Genomic DNA, 24,354 nt, shown 5'->3' with positions numbered 1-24,354 from the left:
ATGCGGTTTGAGAGCTGACCTTAGATAGGAAAGGTCTGAGGTTCAAATCCAGGTTAGGGACAAGATAGAACAGGATAGGAAAGGCTAGATTAATAATTTAATGGGGGTGAGTGAGCTGAAGACTTGTTTCTATCCAACGAAAGCTTGAAGACAACTGTAGGGAGTGCCACCAGATACTGTGGGTTTTACCACTTTCTGCAATATAAAAAATTGAACAAGAACAAAGTATCCTGTGGGATTTGAACCCACAATTACTCCAGTCTAAAACCAACACCCTACCCAGTAAACCATTTAAGTTTTCACAAATAATCCCATTTGGAACTTATACTTATCTTTCAGTTAGCACAATGTGACCAACTCAATGATAAATGGATTGGACAAACATTCAAACTCTGACACCAAGAGTTGGTGCAGAGGGAACGGTCCTCGACTCCTAATATTATGGTCTGGGGTTCACATCCCAGGATAATTTGAGTTTGTCGGAATTTAATTTACATTTCAAAAAATTATTTAAATTGTTTCAGTTAGATGATTATTTAAATAATGGTAACAATTAATTATCTGTTTGATTTGATGGAGGTAAATGTACTTTTCATCTCTGAAACCCAGAGTCTGGAAGAACCCCATCAACAGCCACCATCTTGGTTGAGTGAATCCAGTTTGTTGGCTGCTTCTTAACTTGCACTGAGGTTTTGTTACCTCATTCACTAACAGCCTGACATAACTATACTCACAGAATCATACCTTTCAGCCAACATCCCAGACTCAACTATCACCATCCCTGTCCCACTGGCAGGATAGGCTGACCAGAGGTGGTGGGACAGTGATATACAGTCAGGAGGGAGTGGCCCTGGGAGTCCTCAACATTGACTCCGGACCCCATGAAACCTCATGGCACAGGTCAAACATGGGCAAGGAAACCTCCTGCTGATTACCACCTACCGTCCTCCCTCAGCTGATGAATCAGTCCTCCTCCATGTTGAGCACCACTTGGAGGAAGCACTGAGGGTAGCAAGGGCACAGAATGTACTCTGGGTAGGGGACTTCAATGTCCATCACCAAGAGTGGCTCGGTAGCACCACAACTGACCGAGCTGGCCGAGTCCTGAAGGATATAGCTGCCAGACTGGGCCGATGGCAGGTGGTGAGCGAACCAACACGAGGGAAAAACTTACTTGACCTCGTCCTCACCAATCTACCTGTCGCAAATGCATCTGTCCATGACAGGATTGGTAGGAGTGACCACTGCACAGTCCTCGTGGAGACCAAGTCCCGTCTTCGCACTGAGGACACCATCCAACGTGTTGTGTGACACTACCACCGTGCGAAATGGGATAGATTCAGAACAGATCCAGCAGCTCAAAACTGGGTATCCATGAGGCGCTGTGGGCCATCAGCAGCAGCAGAATTGTATTCCAGCACAATCTGTAACCTCATGGCCCGGCATATTCCTCACTCTACCATTACCAACAAGCCAGGGAATCAACCCTGGTTCAATGAGGAGTGTAGAAGAGCATGCCAGGAGCAGCATACCTAAAAATGAGGTGCCAACCTGGTGAAGCTGCAACTCAGGACTACATGCATGCTAAACAGTGGAAGCAACATGCTGGAGCCAGAGCGAAGCGATTCCACAATCAACGGATCAGATCAAAGCACTGCAGTCCTGCCACATCCAGTCGTGAATGGTGGTGGACAATTAAACAACTAACGGGAGGAGGAGGCTCTGGAAACATCCCCATCCTCAATGACGGCGGAGTCCAGCATGTGAGTGCAAAAGACAAGGCTGAAGCATTTGCAACCATCTTCAACCAGAAGTGCTGAGTGGATGATCCATCTCGGCCTCCTCCCGATATCCCCACCATCACAGACGCCAGTCTTCAGCCAATTCGATTCACTCCACGTGATATCAAGAAATGGCTGCTTCATAAATGATCTTCCCTCCATCATAAGGTCCAAATTGGGGATGTTCGCTGATGATTGCACAGTGTTCAGTTCCATTCGCAACCCCTCAGATAATGAAGCAGTCCGAGCCCGCATGCAGCGAGACCTGGACAACATCCAGGCTTGGGCTCATAAGTGGCAAATAACAATCGTGCCAGGCAATGACCACCTCCCCTTGACATTCAACGGCATTACCATCACCGAATCCCCCACCATCAACATCCTGGGGGTCACTATTGACTAGAAACTTAACTGGACCAGCCATATAAATACTGTGGCTACGAGAGCAGGTCAGAGGCTGGGTATTCTGCGGCGAGTGACTCACCGCCTGACTCCCGAAAGCCTTTCACCACCTCAGGATGTCCCAATGAACTTCACATCCAACAAAGTATTTTTGAAATGTAACAAGTCATAATTTATTAAAATAAAGGAAAACCACATGGGAATTAGGAACTTACATTTATAAAAGCTCCATGTACACACCTCAGCACAGTAATAACAGATTTATTTTCACAAGTCACCATTTACCATTCATCGCTAATCTGTAAATCAGATGATTTTGAAAGTTCCATTTCTCATCAAAGCCCATGTTTTAGGGTCAGGATACAATCAGTCAGCTGCTTCTCCACACAGCAGCTCCATCTCAGGTAATCCACCTCTACTTCCTCCCACGTTCTGGCCACTCTCCACAGAAAGATGCTCCATCTCACCAGATAAATCAGCCTGAAAAACAAAACGTGTTTCTCCAGTTTAAATCAGTGTTGCAATTTTTAGTGCAACATGGTTTCTGGTTGTCTCTGAGCAGAGATCTTCACCTCCATTTTTACAGTGGATTTTTGTCCAATCTTTTAAGGTTCCCCCCTCATGCCATTTAAAATGTTACAGAAAAAATTACCGAAAAACTTGAACTAATTAAGTTATTTGATGTGATGGGACTGAATGTACTTTTCAGTTCTGAAACACAGAGCATTGCAGAGTCCCATTCAACAGCCAGCGTCTTGGTCAATCTAATCCAGTTTGTCAGGTGCTTCTTAAATTGAATTAAAGCAGATGCAAAGGAACTTCCATATCATGCGACAGAGCATCCCAGTTTAGCATTCTGAAGCATGTTATGTGCAGTTGAATATTGATTGTTGAGTTTGGAGTATCAGTTCTGCACTTTGCTGTGTTTAGGCCCAGTTTCCGAACATTTCTCTGACTTTTTCTACAACTGTTCTTGAAACAAGGAATGGCAACTAACATCAATGTGGGATTGTTGTGGCAGTTCCCCCCGTGTGCTGGCAAAATGGGCAATAAAGCCAGGCCCAACATGCAGCAATTTTGGGTAAGAATCTAAATAAACATGGAATGAGAAAAGGCCATTCAGCCCATCAAGGCCATTGCTCTCTCCGTCCGTGCACAATCTACCCCCTTGTGGACTCTGCCCCACCCATTAATCGGAGGATAATCCCTAATCCTCAAAGGTAATCAGACAAAACTCTAGAATCTTCTTCATCCACAGATCTCTGTTATTCAACCCTGGCCTACTATCACCCAGACACTGCCCCCTGTCCCCCAGCACTCTCATGTATTATTCAAACATTTCTCATTAAAAATAATTTGATACCTTCTGTGAACACAATCTGAAAACAGTGAGGATCCAAGTGACAACGTTCCTTTAGGTTCCGATTTCATCTATTTCACATTCCACAGTGTCTCCACACTGCAAGAAATTCAAACAAAATTGTCAGCACATTTTATCTGTCGTCGGTAGTGAGACTCGACAGAGCTGGTGAATATTACAGAAATAAACAAACTGACTGAGATTCGGAGTAGGATTTGTAAAGGTGACAGGTTCACTATTCTGTGGAATCCAGATCATTTTGAACATAATGGGTCAGTCACCCCGCTGATCTTTCAGGCAGCAATTCCAGGCTCCACCATCTCTCGACAGATGGCACCATGATCCTTTCAATTGGCAAATGAGGGAGGATTCATTCTGAACCTGCTGTTAGCAGGCATTTCAGATTGGCCACTGCTTGATGAAGCAATATGGCCTGCCCCAGTACCTGGCTTCTGGAAAACCTTCCCTGAATAAACTCCAAAATAAACTGAAATCTCACTCCATCAGAGTGCATCTTGCAATTACTCTGGGCTTTAGTAGGTTTTTTTTCAGAAAGGCTGTAACATCGCCCTATATTATATTCATGATATGGGCACAGAACCCTGCCCAACACATCTTCCCTGTGCTCGCCTCTTCAAACCTCTGTGTTCCTGTGAATGAAGAGTAAAATGGTAGGTCCTGGTGATACTCATTTCTGCAACAAACCATTTACTCGTCTGGCACAACAACATGGCTGTCCTTAGACGCCCTGTGTTCCTACCTCGGGGAAATTCTTTTGCTACAGAAGTCAGTATTCTCACTTCCATCCACCTCCTGGAGCTGGAATGTGGTTTTCTGATTTATATATTCTAAGAGTCTCTTGCCCTGTATGTGGACAACCAGCCAGCCTTCTCTGTAAGACTGTGCACCTTCTTATATCCCATGTGAACAAGTAGTCTGGGGTCTGCTATTTTTAAGCAGAGACTTCACTGCAGGAGTTCCGCAGGGAAGCATCCTCAACCCAACCATCAGCTGCTTCATTAATGACCCTCCTTCCATCATAAGGTCTGAAAAGGGACTGTTTGCTGATGATTCTACAATGTTCAAATTCCATTCACAATTCCTCTGATAATGAAGCAGCCCACGGCAGCCTACATCAGGACTTGGATAACTTCCAGGTTTAGGCTGTTAAGCACCAGGTAATATTCGCAACATGCAAGTGCCAAACAATGACCATCTCCAACAAGTAAAGGCCCAACCACCTCCCCCTGACCTTCAATGACACCGTCATGGCCGAGTCCCCAACCAACTTCATTGGGGGGGGGGTCACCATTAAGCAGAGGCTTAACTGGACCAGCATGATCAATAATGTGGCTACAAGAGCAGCGCAGAAGCTGTGACGAGTGGCTCACCTCCTGACCCCTCAAAGCCTCTCCACCATCTGCAAGGCTGAAGTCAGGAGTGTGATGGAATACTCACCACTGACCCGGATGGATTCAGCCGCAGTAACACGTCTCTGTTTTGATTTCAGATTTCCAGCATCCGCGGTATTTTGCTTTTGATTATCATCGTTTGCATCTCCTGGTTTCAGACTAACTGGTGCCCTGTGCACTGCAAATTGGAAATGAGAGGGAGAGGACACAGGTTGCTGTAATAACATTAGCATCCCACAAGGTGACACTGCAGTCTGTCTACACCTGAACATGGTTTGACTTCAAGATCAATGAAAATTCTGACACAACCAACCTGCTGCTTTTCATTTGTTGGACTGGGGTAAACGTCAGTTTACTGAACTTCTTTATATTTTAGTTTTTTCAATATATTCTTCAGTCTTTAGATAAAGTGTGAATGGACTCTTTGTTTGGTGTCTAATTGTCAAGAACCATGGGACACAATGGTGCAGAACTTCCGAGAGACTTGCACCATTGTAATGGCGCATCTACATCGTAGATTTACGCCGCAGCAGTCCCAGGAAATTATGGACTAAGTGATTTACACCACACCATCATCTCCTGGGACTTTCTCGTTGTTTCCCTTGCTGAAGCAGTGAACAGTTAATTATCATAGCGCCGCCCCCATTAAAATCAATGGCGATGGCGAATTTGCTGAATAGAATCACAGAATCATAGAAGTTTACAACACGGAAACAGGCCCTTCGGCCCAACATGTCCATGTCGCCCAGTTTATACCACTAAGCTCGTCCCAATTGCCTGCACTTGGCCCATATCCCTCGATACCCATCTTACCCATGTAACTGTCCAAATGCTTTTTAAAAGACAAAATTGTACCCGCCTCTACTACTGCCTCTGGCAGCTTGTTCCAGACACTCACCACCCTTTGAGTGAAAAAATTGCCCCTCTGGACCCTTTTGTATCTCTCCCCTCTCACCTTAAATCTACGCCCCCTCATTAAAGACTCCCCTACCTTTGGGAAAAGATTTTGACTATCGACCTTATCTATGCCCCTCATTATTTTATAGACTTCTATAAGATCACCCCTTAACCTCCTACTCTCCAGGGAAAAAAGTCTCAGCCTATCCAACCTCTCCCTATAAGTCAAACCATCAAGTCCCGGTAGCATCCTAGTAAATCTTTTCTGCACTCTTTTTAGTTTAATAATATCCTTTCTATAATAGGGTGACCAGAACTGTACACAGTCTTCCAAGTGTGGCCTTACTAATGTCTTGTACAACTTCAACAAGACATCCTAACTCCTGTATTCAATGTTCTGACCAATGAAACCAAGCATGCCGAATGCCTTCTTCACCACCCTATCCACCTGTGACTCCACTTTCAAGGAGCTATGAATCTGTACTCCTAGATCTCTTTGTTCTATAACTCTCCCCAACGCCCTACCATTAACGGAGTAGGTCCTGGCCCGATTCGATCTACCAAAATGCATCACCTCACGAATGAACGTGACTTTGATCATCGCAGCCTCTCAGACTGTTACAGAATGGTGCGGGAGGGCTCAGTATGTTTGGTGGAATCACAGGAATCTTAGTTTACTGTTTCAATGTTTTCAATTTGACTCAAACAAATTTATAATTGTTGTAAATTTCACTTTATTTCCATGGATATTTCTGATCGGGCAGTTTTGTAACTGACTGCCAGCTGTTCCCTGGTCGGCTTCAATTGAATATTTTTCATCGTTTTACCATCAATCACATTTACAGCTGTGTATCTATTAGACCGAATAATACAATTTCTTTAATAAGCAAAATACATCTATTTAACCGTTATCTGATGATGTCACAACACCACATCATAAAAAGAATCAGACAATAAAGTGTTTGACTGCAATGGATCTGTTGGGAATTTGGGTTAGAAATTGGAGCTCAGCATTACTTGCATGATAAAACTCACTTCAAACGTGTCTCCCTCTCGATCTTGTTTATGCCTAAACACACTGTGTTTCATATCATTATCCGATTGTATTCTCTTTTCTCCATTCCTTGGTATTTACTCTCATTTCTGCTTGAGAAGTCTAGCTCTCCAGAACTGGATTTTGAACCCTGTAATTATTGGTTTCAATCAATGATTTCTGTCCATAACTAAACTCTAATTATCCTTTCAGATTAACACAGGAACGTGTTTAAAAGAGGCAACATCACTTCTGGACATCACAATACAGCTGCTTTTGAGATTCGACAAATTCTCTCTTTATATATTTAACTCACATTTTTTGATCAGGTTGATCAAAGCAGAGGCCACATTTCTGACGGTCTAAACTCACACTGCCCATTGATACAGATGGTCTAAACTCACAATGGCATTAATACAGATGGTCTAAACTCACACTGCCCATGAATTACCTCAAAGGTAGTGATCTCAGGATTACTACCAGTGCCACGTGCTGGTGAGTATAGGAACAGGAGAATAGACCGGATGAATGCGTGGCTGCAGGGATGGTGTAGGAGGGAGGGATTAAGATTCCTGGGACATTGGGACCGGTTCTGGGGAAGGTGGGACCTGTACAAGCGGGACGGGTTACACCCGAGCAGGACCGGGACCAATGTCCTCGCGGGGGTGTTTGCTAGTGCTGTTGGGGAAGGTTTAAACTAGAGTGGCAGGGGGATGGGAACCTGAGCAGGGAGTCAGAAGGGAGTAAAGTTGAGAGCAGCAAGAGAGGGGAAGACCCAGGGGAAATCTACAATACAAATAGTACAAACAGTTGTTCAAGAACAAGTGGAAGGGAAAAGCGTAGAGCAGCAGAAAGAAAGTGTACTTTAGGCACTACAGATAAAGTGAAAACTAGAAGGCGTAAGGCGATTAACCCAGCATCAAAGCTGAAGGTCAGGCTAGGGTGTGTGGCCCAACGAATAGTTCTATATACAAATGCACGGAGAAAAAGGAATAAATTAAATGAACTACAGGTTCAAATTCAAATTGGAGGGTATGACATGATAGCTATTACTGAGACATGGCTGCAGGATGGTCAGGATTGGGAACTAAATATACCGGGTTATAAAGTCTACAGGAGAGAAAGGGAAAATGGAAGAGGGGGAGGAGTAGCCTTAGTGATTAGAGATGAAATCACTTCAATGATAAAGGAGGATATAACGAGAGGTAAGCAGCCAACAGAGACCTTATGGGTTGAATTGAGAAATAGGAAAGGATCTAAGACTATAGTGGGAGTTGTGCATAGGACCCCTGGCAGCAGCTCTGAAGTGCAGAATATTGTATAAATGCAGAGATTAGACAAGTGTGTAACAAAGGCATAGTGGTCTTAATGGGGGACTTTAACCTTCACATAGATTGGGAAAAGCAGACTAGCAACTGTCAGAAAGGTAGTGAATTTCTTGAGTGTGTCCGGGATAGTTTTCTACAGCAGTATGTCCGAGAGGCAACAAGGGGGCAAGCCATAATAGATTTAGTATTGAGTAATGAACCTGATTTAGTTAACGGCTTAACTGTGCATGAACATCTATCCAATAGCGATCATAACATGATCGAGTTCAATGTAGTGTTTGAAAGGGAAAAAAGTGAGTCAGCTGCTCAGATTCCAGACTTGGGTACGGCCGACTTCAATGGGATGAGACAGAGACTGTCCACAGTAAACTGGGCAAATCTGTTGATGGGCAAAACGACTGATGATCAGTGGGAAATGTTTAAAGAAACATTTAACGTGATACAGGGGCAAGAACTCCACTTGCCAAAAAAAACAGCCGTGGACAACTAAAGAGGTATGGGACAGTATAAGACATAAAGAAAGGGCATACAAAAAGGCAAAAAATGGCACAGATCCTGGCGAATGGGAAAGATACAAAGATCAACAATGAGCACCCCACCCACCACCCGAAACATTCACTCCCTTCACCACCGGCGCACCGTGGCTGCAGTGTGTACCATCCACAGGATGCACTGCAGCAACTCGCCAAGGCTTCTTCCACAGCACCTCCCAAACCCGCGACCTCTACCACCAAGAAGGACAAGAGCAGCAGGCGCATGGGAACAACACCACCTGCACGTTCCCCTCCAAGTCACACACCATCCCGACTTGGAAATATATCGCCGTTCCTTCATCATCACTGGGTCAATATCCTGGAACTCCCTTCCTAACAGCACTGTGAGAGAACCTTCACCACACGGACTGCAACGGTTCAAGAAGGCGGCTCACCACCACCTTCTCAAGGGCAATTAGGGATGGGCAATAAATGCCGGCCTCGCCAGCGACGCCCACATCCCATGATCAAATAAAAAAAAGATAGCGAGAGCTACAAAAAGAGAGTATGAAAAGAAACATGCAAGGGATATCAAAACCAATATGAAGAACTTTTATGATTATATTAGGAAAAAGAGCGTGGTCAGGAGCAGTGTTGGCCCCTTAAAAACTGAAAGTGGGGATATTGTCATTGACAATGGGGAAATGGCGGACATGTTGAACAATTATTTTGCGTCAGTATTTACTGTAGAAAAAGAGGATAGCATGCCGGAAATCCCAAGAAAACTGATATTGAAACGGGGACAGGGACTCAATAAAGTTAACATAAGTAAAGCAACAGTAATGAAGAAAATAATAGCACTAAAGAGTGACAAATCCCCAGGACCAGATGGTTTCCATCCCAGGGTTTTAAAGGAAGAAGGTGAGCAGATTGCAGATGCCCTAACTATAATCTTTCAAAGTTCTCTAGATTCAGGAACTGTCCCTCTAGATTGGAAAATTGCACATGTCACTCCGCTTTTTAAGGAAGGAGAGAGAGGGAAACCAGCGAATTATAGACCAGTTAGCCTTACATCTGTTGTGGGGAAAATGCTGGAGTCTATAATTAAGGATAGGGTGACTGAACACCTCGAGAATTTTCAGTTAATCAGAGAGAGCCAGCATGGATTTGTGAAAGGTAGGTCGTGCCTGACAAACCTGATTGAATTTTTTGAAGAGGTGACTAAAGTAGTGGACAGGGGAATGTCAATGGATGTTATTTATACGGACTTCCAGAAGGCATTTGATAAGGTCCCACATAAGAGACTGTTAGCAAAGTTAGAAGCCCATGGAATCGAGGGAAAAGTACGGACTTGGTTAGGAAGTTGGCTGAGCGAAAGGCGACAGAGAGTCGGGATAATAGGTAGGTATTCACATTGGCAGGATGTGACTAGTGGAGTCCAGCAGGGATCTGTCTTGGGGCCTCAATTATTCACAATATTTATTAACGACTTAGATGAAGGCATAGAAAGTCTCATATCTAAGTTTGCTGATGACAGAAAGATTGGTGGCATTGTAAGCAGTGGAGATGAAAACATAAAATTACAAAGCGATATTGATCGATTAGGTGAATGGGCAAAACTGTGGCAAATGAAATTCAATGCAGACAAATGTGAGGTCATCCACTTTGGATCAAAAAAGGATAGAACAGGGTACTTTCAAAATGGTAAAAAGTTAAAAACAGTGGATGTCCAAAGGGACTTAGGGGATCAGGTACATAGATCGTTGAAGTGTCATGAACAGGTGCAGAAAATAATCAGTAAGGCTAATGGAATGCTGGCCTTAAGATCTGCTGGACGAGAGTACAAGGGGGCAGAAGTTATGCTGCAGCAAAACAAAACCCTGGTTAGACCGCACCTGGAGGACTGTGAGCAGTTCTGGGCACCGCACCTTCGGAAGGACATATTGGCCTTGGAGGGAGTGCAGTGTAGGTTGACTGGAATGATACCCGAACTTCAAGGATTAAGTTACGAGGAGAGATTCCACAAATTGGGGTTGTATTCTCTGGAGTTTCGAAGGTTAAGGGGTGATCTGATCGAAGTTTATAAGATATTAAGGGGAACAGATAGGGTGGATAGAGAGAAACTATTTCCGCTGGTTGGGGATTCTAGGAGCAGGGGGCACAGTCTAAAAATTAGAGCCAGACCTTTCAGGAGTGAGATTAGAAAACATTTCCACACACAAAGGGTGGCAGAAGTTTGGAACTCTCTTCCGCAAATGGCAATTGATGCGAGCTCAATTGCTAAATTTAAATCTGAGATAGATAGCTTTTTGGCATCCAAAGGTATTAAGGGATATGGGCCAAAGGCAGGTATATGGAATTAGATCACAGATCAGCCATGATCTTATCAAATGGCGGAGCAGGCACGAGGGGCTGAATGGCCCACTCCTGTTCCTATGTTCCTAATACAGACAGTCTAAACTCACACTGCCATTCATACAAATGGTCGAAACTCACACTGCCCATTAATACAGACAGTCAAAACTCAGACTGCCATTAACACAGACGGTCCAAACTCACACTGCCATTGATACAGATGGTCTAAACTCACACTGCCATTAATACAGTCAAAACTCACGCTGCCACTAACACAGACACTCGAACCTCACACTGCCACTAACACAGACACTCGAACCTCACACTGCCACTAACACAGACACTCGAACCTCACACTGTCATTAACACAGACACTCGAACCTCACACTGTCACTAACACAGACACTCGAACCTCACACTGTCACTAACACAGACACTCGAACCTCACACTGTCACTAACACAGACACTCGAACCTCACACTGTCACTAACACAGACACTCGAACCTCACACTGTCACTAACACAGACACTCGAACCTCACACTGTCACTAACACAGACACTCGAACCTCACACTGTCACTAACACGGACACTCGAACCTCACACTGTCACTAACACAGACACTCGAACCTCACACTGCCACCAACACAGACACTCGAACCTCACACTGTCACTAACACAGACACTCGAACCTCACACTGTCACGAACACAGACACTCGAACCTCACACTGTCACGAACACAGACACTCGAACCTCACACTGTCACTAACACAGACACTCGAACCTCACACTGCCACTAACACAGACACTCGAACCTCACACTGTCACTAACACAGACACTCGAACCTCACACTGCCACTAACACAGACACTCGAACCTCACACTGTCATTAACACAGACACTCGAACCTCACACTGTCACTAACACAGACACTCGAACCTCACACTGTCACAAACAGACACTCGAACCTCACACTGTCACTAACACAGACACTCGAACCTCACACTGTCACTAACACAGACACTCGAACCTCACACTGTCACTAACACAGACACTCGAACCTCACACTGTCACTAACACAGACACTCGAACCTCACACTGTCACTAACACAGACACTCGAACCTCACACTGTCACTAACACAGACACTCGAACCTCACACTGTCACTAACACGGACACTCGAACCTCACACTGTCACTAACACAGACACTCGAACCTCACACTGCCACCAACACAGACACTCGAACCTCACACTGTCACTAACACAGACACTCGAACCTCACACTGTCACGAACACAGACACTCGAACCTCACACTGTCACTAACACAGACACTCGAACCTCACACTGTCACTAACACAGACACTCGAACCTCACACTGTCACTAACACAGACACTCGAACCTCACACTGTCACTAACACAGACACTCGAACCTCACACTGCCACTAACACAGACACTCGAACCTCACACTGCCACTAACACAGACACTCGAACCTCACACTGTCACTAACACAGACACTCGAACCTCACACTGTCACTAACACAGACACTCGAACCTCACACTGCCACTAACACAGACACTCGAACCTCACACTGTCACTAACACAGACACTCGAACCTCACACTGCCACTAACACAGACACTCGAACCTCACACTGTCACGAACAGACACTCGAACCTCACACTGTCACTAACACAGACACTCGAACCTCACACTGCCATTAACACAGACACTCGAACCTCACACTGTCACTAACACAGACACTCGAACCTCACACTGTCACTAACACAGACACTCGAACCTCACACTGCCATTAACACAGACACTCGAACCTCACACTGTCACTAACACAGACACTCGAACCTCACACTGCCACTAACACAGACACTCGAACCTCACACTGTCACTAACACAGACACTCGAACCTCACACTGCCACTAACACAGACACTCGAACCTCACACTGTCACTAACACAGACACTCGAACCTCACACTGTCACTAACACAGACACTCGAACCTCACACTGTCACTAACACAGACACTCGAACCTCACAGTCACTAACACAGACACTCGAACCTCACACTGTCACTAACACAGACACTCGAACCTCACACTGTCACTAACAGACACTCGAACCTCACACTGTCACTAACACAGACACTCGAACCTCACACTGTCACTAACACAGACACTCGAACCTCACACTGTCACTAACAGACACTCGAACCTCACACTGTCACTAACACAGACACTCGAACCTCACACTGTCACTAACACAGACACTCGAACCTCACACTGTCACTAACACAGACACTCGAACCTCACACTGTCACTAACACAGACACTCGAACCTCACACTGTCACTAACACAGACACTCGAACCTCACACTGTCACTAACACAGACACTCGAACCACACACTGCCACTAACACAGACACTCGAACCTCACACTGCCACGAACACGGACACTCGAACCTCACACTGTCACCAACAGACACTCGAACCTCACACTGCCACTAACACAGACACTCGAACCTCACACTGCCACTAACACAGACACTCGAACCTCACACTGCCACTAACACAGACACTCGAACCTCACACTGCCACTAACACAGACACTCGAACCTCACACTGTCACTAACACGGACACTCGAACCTCACACTGCCACTAACACAGACACTCGAACCTCACACTGTCACTAACACAGACACTCGAACCTCACACTGTCACTAACACAGACACTCGAACCTCACACTGTCACTAACACAGACACTCGAACCTCACACTGCCATTAACACAGACACTCGAACCTCACACTGTCACTAACACAGACACTCGAACCTCACACTGCCACTAACACAGACACTCGAACCTCACACTGCCATTAACACAGACACTCGAACCTCACACTGCCACTAACACAGACACTCGAACCTCACACTGCCACTAACACAGACACTCGAACCTCACACTGTCACTAACACGGACACTCGAACCTCACACTGTCACTAACACGGACACTCGAACCTCACACTGCCACTAACACAGACACTCGAACCTCACACTGTCACTAACACAGACACTCGAACCTCACACTGCCATTAACACAGACACTCGAACCTCACACTGTCACTAACACAGACACTCGAACCACACACTGCCACTAACACAGACACTCGAACCTCACACTGTCACTAACACAGACACTCGAACCTCACACTGTCACTAACACAGACACTCGAACCTCACACTGTCACTAACACAGACACTCGAACCTCACACTGTCACTAACACAGACACTCGAACCTCACACTGTCACTAACACAGACACTCGAACCTCACACTGTCACTAACACAGACACTCGAACCTCACACTGTCACCAACACAGACACTCGAACCTCACACTGTCACTAACACAGACACTCGAACCTCACACTGTCACTAACAGACACTCGAACCTCACACTGTCACTAACACAGACACTCGAACCTCACACTGTCACTAACACAGACACTCGAACCTCACACTGTCACAAACAGACACTCGAACCTCACACTGTCACTAACACAGACACTCGAACCTCACACTGTCACTAACACAGACACTCGAACCTCACACTGTCACTAACACAGACACTCGAACCTCACACTGGCACTAACACAGACACTCGAACCTCACACTGTCACAAACAGACACTCGAACCTCACACTGTCACTAACACAGACACTCGAACCTCACACTGCCACTAACACAGACACTCGAACCTCACACTGCCACTAACACAGACACTCGAACCTCACACTGTCATTAACACAGACACTCGAACCTCACACTGTCACTAACACAGACACTCGAACCTCACACTGTCACTAACACAGACACTCGAACCTCACACTGTCACTAACACAGACACTCGAACCTCACACTGTCACTAACACAGACACTCGAACCTCACACTGTCACTAACACAGACACTCGAACCTCACACTGTCACTAACACAGACACTCGAACCTCACACTGTCACTAACACGGACACTCGAACCTCACACTGTCACTAACACAGACACTCGAACCTCACACTGCCACCAACACAGACACTCGAACCTCACACTGTCACTAACACAGACACTCGAACCTCACACTGTCACGAACACAGACACTCGAACCTCACACTGTCACGAACACAGACACTCGAACCTCACACTGTCACTAACACAGACACTCGAACCTCACACTGCCACTAACACAGACACTCGAACCTCACACTGTCACTAACACAGACACTCGAACCTCACACTGCCACTAACACAGACACTCGAACCTCACACTGTCATTAACACAGACACTCGAACCTCACACTGTCACTAACACAGACACTCGAACCTCACACTGTCACAAACAGACACTCGAACCTCACACTGTCACTAACACAGACACTCGAACCTCACACTGTCACTAACACAGACACTCGAACCTCACACTGCCACTAACACAGACACTCGAACCTCACACTGCCACTAACACAGACACTCGAACCTCACACTGTCACTAACACAGACACTCGAACCTCACACTGTCACTAACACAGACACTCGAACCTCACACTGCCACTAACACAGACACTCGAACCTCACACTGTCACTAACACAGACACTCGAACCTCACACTGCCACTAACACAGACACTCGAACCTCACACTGTCACGAACAGACACTCGAACCTCACACTGTCACTAACACAGACACTCGAACCTCACACTGCCATTAACACAGACACTCGAACCTCACACTGTCACTAACACAGACACTCGAACCTCACACTGTCACTAACACAGACACTCGAACCTCACACTGCCATTAACACAGACACTCGAACCTCACACTGTCACTAACACAGACACTCGAACCTCACACTGCCACTAACACAGACACTCGAACCTCACACTGTCACTAACACAGACACTCGAACCTCACACTGCCACTAACACAGACACTCGAACCTCACACTGTCACTAACACAGACACTCGAACCTCACACTGTCACTAACACAGACACTCGAACCTCACACTGTCACTAACACAGACACTCGAACCTCACAGTCACTAACACAGACACTCGAACCTCACACTGTCACTAACACAGACACTCGAACCTCACACTGTCACTAACAGACACTCGAACCTCACACTGTCACTAACACAGACACTCGAACCTCACACTGTCACTAACACAGACACTCGAACCTCACACTGTCACTAACACAGACACTCGAACCTCACACTGTCACTAACACAGACACTCGAACCTCACACTGTCACTAACACAGACACTCGAACCTCACACTGTCACTAACACAGACACTCGAACCACACACTGCCACTAACACAGACACTCGAACCTCACACTGCCACGAACACGGACACTCGAACCTCACACTGTCACCAACAGACACTCGAACCTCACACTGCCACTAACACAGACACTCGAACCTCACACTGCCACTAACACAGACACTCGAACCTCACACTGCCACTAACACAGACACTCGAACCTCACACTGCCACTAACACAGACACTCGAACCTCACACTGTCACTAACACGGACACTCGAACCTCACACTGCCACTAACACAGACACTCGAACCTCACACTGCCATTAACACAGACACTCGAACCTCACACTGTCACTAACACAGACACTCGAACCTCACACTGCCACTAACACAGACACTCGAACCTCACACTGCCATTAACACAGACACTCGAACCTCACACTGCCACTAACACAGACACTCGAACCTCACACTGCCACTAACACAGACACTCGAACCTCACACTGTCACTAACACGGACACTCGAACCTCACACTGTCACTAACACGGACACTCGAACCTCACACTGCCACTAACACAGACACTCGAACCTCACACTGTCACTAACACAGACACTCGAACCTCACACTGCCATTAACACAGACACTCGAACCTCACACTGTCACTAACACAGACACTCGAACCACACACTGCCACTAACACAGACACTCGAACCTCACACTGTCACTAACACAGACACTCGAACCTCACACTGTCACTAACACAGACACTCGAACCTCACACTGTCACTAACACAGACACTCGAACCTCACACTGTCACTAACACAGACACTCGAACCTCACACTGTCACTAACACAGACACTCGAACCTCACACTGTCACTAACACAGACACTCGAACCTCACACTGTCACCAACACAGACACTCGAACCTCACACTGTCACTAACACAGACACTCGAACCTCACACTGTCACTAACACAGACACTCGAACCTCACACTGTCACAAACAGACACTCGAACCTCACACTGTCACTAACACAGACACTCGAACCTCACACTGTCACTAACACAGACACTCGAACCTCACACTGTCACTAACACAGACACTCGAACCTCACACTGGCACTAACACAGACACTCGAACCTCACACTGTCACAAACAGACACTCGAACCTCACACTGTCACTAACACAGACACTCGAACCTCACACTGTCACTAACACAGACACTCGAACCTCACACTGCCACTAACACAGACACTCGAACCTCACACTGCCACTAACACAGACACTCGAACCTCACACTGTCATTAACACAGACACTCGAACCTCACACTGTCACTAACACAGACACTCGAACCTCACACTGTCACTAACACAGACACTCGAACCTCACACTGTCACTAACACAGACACTCGAACCTCACACTGTCACTAACACAGACACTCGAACCTCACACTGTCACTAACACAGACACTCGAACCTCACACTGTCACTAACACAGACACTCGAACCTCACACTGTCACTAACACGGACACTCGAACCTCACACTGTCACTAACACAGACACTCGAACCTCACACTGCCACCAACACAGACACTCGAACCTCACACTGTCACTAACACAGACACTCGAACCTCACACTGTCACGAACACAGACACTCGAACCTCACACTGTCACGAACACAGACACTCGAACCTCACACTGTCACTAACACAGACACTCGAACCTCACACTGCCACTAACACAGACACTCGAACCTCACACTGTCACTAACACAGACACTCGAACCTCACACTGCCACTAACACAGACACTCGAACCTCACACTGTCATTAACACAGACACTCGAACCTCACACTGTCACTAACACAGACACTCGAACCTCACACTGTCACAAACAGACACTCGAACCTCACACTGTCACTAACACAGACACTCGAACCTCACACTGTCACTAACACAGACACTCGAACCTCACACTGTCACTAACACAGACACTCGAACCTCACACTGTCACTAACACAGACACTCGAACCTCACACTGTCACTAACACAGACACTCGAACCTCACACTGTCACTAACACAGACACTCGAACCTCACACTGTCACTAACACGGACACTCGAACCTCACACTGTCACTAACACAGACACTCGAACCTCACACTGCCACCAACACAGACACTCGAACCTCACACTGTCACTAACACAGACACTCGAACCTCACACTGTCACGAACACAGACACTCGAACCTCACACTGTCACTAACACAGACACTCGAACCTCACACTGTCACTAACACAGACACTCGAACCTCACACTGTCACTAACACAGACACTCGAACCTCACACTGTCACTAACACAGACACTCGAACCTCACACTGTCACTAACACAGACACTCGAACCTCACACTGCCACTAACACAGACACTCGAACCTCACACTGCCACTAACACAGACACTCGAACCTCACACTGTCACTAACACAGACACTCGAACCTCACACTGTCACTAACACAGACACTCGAACCTCACACTGCCACTAACACAGACACTCGAACCTCACACTGTCACTAACACAGACACTCGAACCTCACACTGCCACTAACACAGACACTCGAACCTCACACTGTCACGAACAGACACTCGAACCTCACACTGTCACTAACACAGACACTCGAACCTCACACTGCCATTAACACAGACACTCGAACCTCACACTGTCACTAACACAGACACTCGAACCTCACACTGTCACTAACACAGACACTCGAACCTCACACTGCCATTAACACAGACACTCGAACCTCACACTGTCACTAACACAGACACTCGAACCTCACACTGCCACTAACACAGACACTCGAACCTCACACTGTCACTAACACAGACACTCGAACCTCACACTGTCACTAACACAGACACTCGAACCTCACACTGTCACTAACACAGACACTCGAACCTCACACTGCCACTAACACAGACACTCGAACCTCACACTGTCACTAACACAGACACTCGAACCTCACACTGTCACTAACACAGACACTCGAACCTCACACTGTCACTAACACAGACACTCGAACCTCACGCTGCCACTAACACAGACACTCGAACCTCACACTGTCACTAACACAGACACTCGAACCTCACACTGTCACTAACACAGACACTCGAACCTCACACTGTCACTAACACAGACACTCGAACCTCACAGTCACTAACACAGACACTCGAACCTCACACTGTCACTAACACAGACACTCGAACCTCACACTGTCACTAACAGACACTCGAACCTCACACTGTCACTAACACAGACACTCGAACCTCACACTGTCACTAACACAGACACTCGAACCTCACACTGTCACTAACACAGACACTCGAACCTCACACTGTCACTAACACAGACACTCGAACCTCACACTGTCACTAACACAGACACTCGAACCTCACACTGTCACTAACACAGACACTCGAACCACACACTGCCACTAACACAGACACTCGAACCTCACACTGCCACTAACACAGACACTCGAACCTCACACTGCCATTAACACAGACACTCGAACCTCACACTGTCACTAACACAGACACTCGAACCTCACACTGCCACTAACACAGACACTCGAACCTCACACTGCCATTAACACAGACACTCGAACCTCACACTGCCACTAACACAGACACTCGAACCTCACACTGCCACTAACACAGACACTCGAACCTCACACTGTCACTAACACGGACACTCGAACCTCACACTGTCACTAACACGGACACTCGAACCTCACATTGCCACTAACACAGACACTCGAACCTCACACTGTCACTAACACAGACACTCGAACCTCACACTGCCATTAACACAGACACTCGAACCTCACACTGTCACTAACACAGACACTCGAACCACACACTGCCACTAACACAGACACTCGAACCTCACACTGTCACTAACACAGACACTCGAACCTCACACTGTCACTAACACAGACACTCGAACCTCACACTGTCACTAACACAGACACTCGAACCTCACACTGTCACTAACACAGACACTCGAACCTCACACTGTCACTAACACAGACACTCGAACCTCACACTGTCACTAACACAGACACTCGAACCTCACACTGTCACTAACAGACACTCGAACCTCACACTGTCACCAACACAGACACTCGAACCTCACACTGTCACTAACACAGACACTCGAACCTCACACTGCCACTAACACAGACACTCGAACCTCACACTGTCACGAACAGACACTCGAACCTCACACTGTCACTAACACAGACACTCGAACCTCACACTGCCATTAACACAGACACTCGAACCTCACACTGTCACTAACACAGACACTCGAACCTCACACTGTCACTAACACAGACACTCGAACCTCACACTGCCATTAACACAGACACTCGAACCTCACACTGTCACTAACACAGACACTCGAACCTCACACTGCCACTAACACAGACACTCGAACCTCACACTGTCACTAACACAGACACTCGAACCTCACACTGTCACTAACACAGACACTCGAACCTCACACTGTCACTAACACAGACACTCGAACCTCACACTGCCACTAACACAGACACTCGAACCTCACACTGTCACTAACACAGACACTCGAACCTCACACTGTCACTAACACAGACACTCGAACCTCACACTGTCACTAACACAGACACTCGAACCTCACGCTGCCACTAACACAGACACTCGAACCTCACACTGTCACTAACACAGACACTCGAACCTCACACTGTCACTAACACAGACACTCGAACCTCACACTGTCACTAACACAGACACTCGAACCTCACAGTCACTAACACAGACACTCGAACCTCACACTGTCACTAACACAGACACTCGAACCTCACACTGTCACTAACAGACACTCGAACCTCACACTGTCACTAACACAGACACTCGAACCTCACACTGTCACTAACACAGACACTCGAACCTCACACTGTCACTAACACAGACACTCGAACCTCACACTGTCACTAACACAGACACTCGAACCTCACACTGTCACTAACACAGACACTCGAACCTCACACTGTCACTAACACAGACACTCGAACCACACACTGCCACTAACACAGACACTCGAACCTCACACTGCCACTAACACAGACACTCGAACCTCACACTGCCATTAACACAGACACTCGAACCTCACACTGTCACTAACACAGACACTCGAACCTCACACTGCCACTAACACAGACACTCGAACCTCACACTGCCATTAACACAGACACTCGAACCTCACACTGCCACTAACACAGACACTCGAACCTCACACTGCCACTAACACAGACACTCGAACCTCACACTGTCACTAACACGGACACTCGAACCTCACACTGTCACTAACACGGACACTCGAACCTCACATTGCCACTAACACAGACACTCGAACCTCACACTGTCACTAACACAGACACTCGAACCTCACACTGCCATTAACACAGACACTCGAACCTCACACTGTCACTAACACAGACACTCGAACCACACACTGCCACTAACACAGACACTCGAACCTCACACTGTCACTAACACAGACACTCGAACCTCACACTGTCACTAACACAGACACTCGAACCTCACACTGTCACTAACACAGACACTCGAACCTCACACTGTCACTAACACAGACACTCGAACCTCACACTGTCACTAACACAGACACTCGAACCTCACACTGTCACTAACACAGACACTCGAACCTCACACTGTCACTAACAGACACTCGAACCTCACACTGTCACCAACACAGACACTCGAACCTCACACTGTCACTAACACAGACACTCGAACCTCACACTGTCACTAACACAGACACTCGAACCTCACACTGTCACAAACAGACACTCGAACCTCACACTGTCACTAACACAGACACTCGAACCTCACACTGTCACTAACACAGACACTCGAACCTCACACTGTCACTAACACAGACACTCGAACCTCACACTGGCACTAACACAGACACTCGAACCTCACACTGTCACAAACAGACACTCGAACCTCACACTGTCACTAACACAGACACTCGAACCTCACACTGTCACTAACACAGACACTCGAACCTCACACTGCCACTAACACAGACACTCGAACCTCACACTGCCACTAACACAGACACTCGAACCTCACACTGTCATTAACACAGACACTCGAACCTCACACTGTCACTAACACAGACACTCGAACCTCACACTGTCACTAACACAGACACTCGAACCTCACACTGTCACTAACACAGACACTCGAACCTCACACTGTCACTAACACAGACACTCGAACCTCACACTGTCACTAACACAGACACTCGAACCTCACACTGTCACTAACACAGACACTCGAACCTCACACTGTCACTAACACGGACACTCGAACCTCACACTGTCACTAACACAGACACTCGAACCTCACACTGCCACCAACACAGACACTCGAACCTCACACTGTCACTAACACAGACACTCGAACCTCACACTGTCACGAACACAGACACTCGAACCTCACACTGTCACGAACACAGACACTCGAACCTCACACTGTCACTAACACAGACACTCGAACCTCACACTGCCACTAACACAGACACTCGAACCTCACACTGTCACTAACACAGACACTCGAACCTCACACTGCCACTAACACAGACACTCGAACCTCACACTGTCATTAACACAGACACTCGAACCTCACACTGTCACTAACACAGACACTCGAACCTCACACTGTCACAAACAGACACTCGAACCTCACACTGTCACTAACACAGACACTCGAACCTCACACTGTCACTAACACAGACACTCGAACCTCACACTGTCACTAACACAGACACTCGAACCTCACACTGTCACTAACACAGACACTCGAACCTCACACTGTCACTAACACAGACACTCGAACCTCACACTGTCACTAACACAGACACTCGAACCTCACACTGTCACTAACACGGACACTCGAACCTCACACTGTCACTAACACAGACACTCGAACCTCACACTGCCACCAACACAGACACTCGAACCTCACACTGTCACTAACACAGACACTCGAACCTCACACTGTCACGAACACAGACACTCGAACCTCACACTGTCACTAACACAGACACTCGAACCTCACACTGTCACTAACACAGACACTCGAACCTCACACTGTCACTAACACAGACACTCGAACCTCACACTGTCACTAACACAGACACTCGAACCTCACACTGCCACTAACACAGACACTCGAACCTCACACTGCCACTAACACAGACACTCGAACCTCACACTGTCACTAACACAGACACTCGAACCTCACACTGTCACTAACACAGACACTCGAACCTCACACTGCCACTAACACAGACACTCGAACCTCACACTGTCACTAACACAGACACTCGAACCTCACACTGCCACTAACACAGACACTCGAACCTCACACTGTCACGAACAGACACTCGAACCTCACACTGTCACTAACACAGACACTCGAACCTCACACTGCCATTAACACAGACACTCGAACCTCACACTGTCACTAACACAGACACTCGAACCTCACACTGTCACTAACACAGACACTCGAACCTCACACTGCCATTAACACAGACACTCGAACCTCACACTGTCACTAACACAGACACTCGAACCTCACAGTCACTAACACAGACACTCGAACCTCACACTGTCACTAACACAGACACTCGAACCTCACACTGTCACTAACAGACACTCGAACCTCACACTGTCACTAACACAGACACTCGAACCTCACACTGTCACGAACACAGACACTCGAACCTCACACTGTCACTAACACAGACACTCGAACCTCACACTGTCACTAACACAGACACTCGAACCTCACACTGTCACTAACACAGACACTCGAACCTCAC

General features: G+C 47.0%; 1 long non-coding RNA gene across 4 annotated transcripts in view; it reads right to left on the bottom strand.

Annotated features, from left to right (window-relative positions):
- Nucleotides 1-2,331: 2,331 nt before the first annotated feature.
- The window catches only part of LOC137335855 (uncharacterized), a 35,252-nt gene continuing 13,229 nt past the window's right edge, over nt 2,332-24,354 (bottom strand). For 3 of the 4 annotated variants that reach the window (XR_010966523.1, XR_010966524.1, XR_010966526.1), the window contains exons 3-5: nt 5,002-5,133; nt 3,547-3,642; nt 2,332-2,663 (exon numbers count right to left, since the gene is read on the bottom strand). This is a non-coding gene — a long non-coding RNA (uncharacterized lncRNA). Of the gene's footprint in view, nt 2,664-3,546; nt 3,643-5,001; nt 5,134-6,887; nt 7,037-24,354 lie in introns of all 4 variants that reach the window. The other variant, XR_010966525.1, reaches the window with a different exon arrangement.

The sequence above is a fragment of the Heptranchias perlo genome, chromosome 20 (genome assembly GCF_035084215.1).
Source record: "Heptranchias perlo isolate sHepPer1 chromosome 20, sHepPer1.hap1, whole genome shotgun sequence".
Lineage (NCBI taxonomy): Eukaryota > Metazoa > Chordata > Chondrichthyes > Hexanchiformes > Hexanchidae > Heptranchias > Heptranchias perlo.
This window is presented reverse-complemented; position numbering and strand designations above follow the sequence as displayed.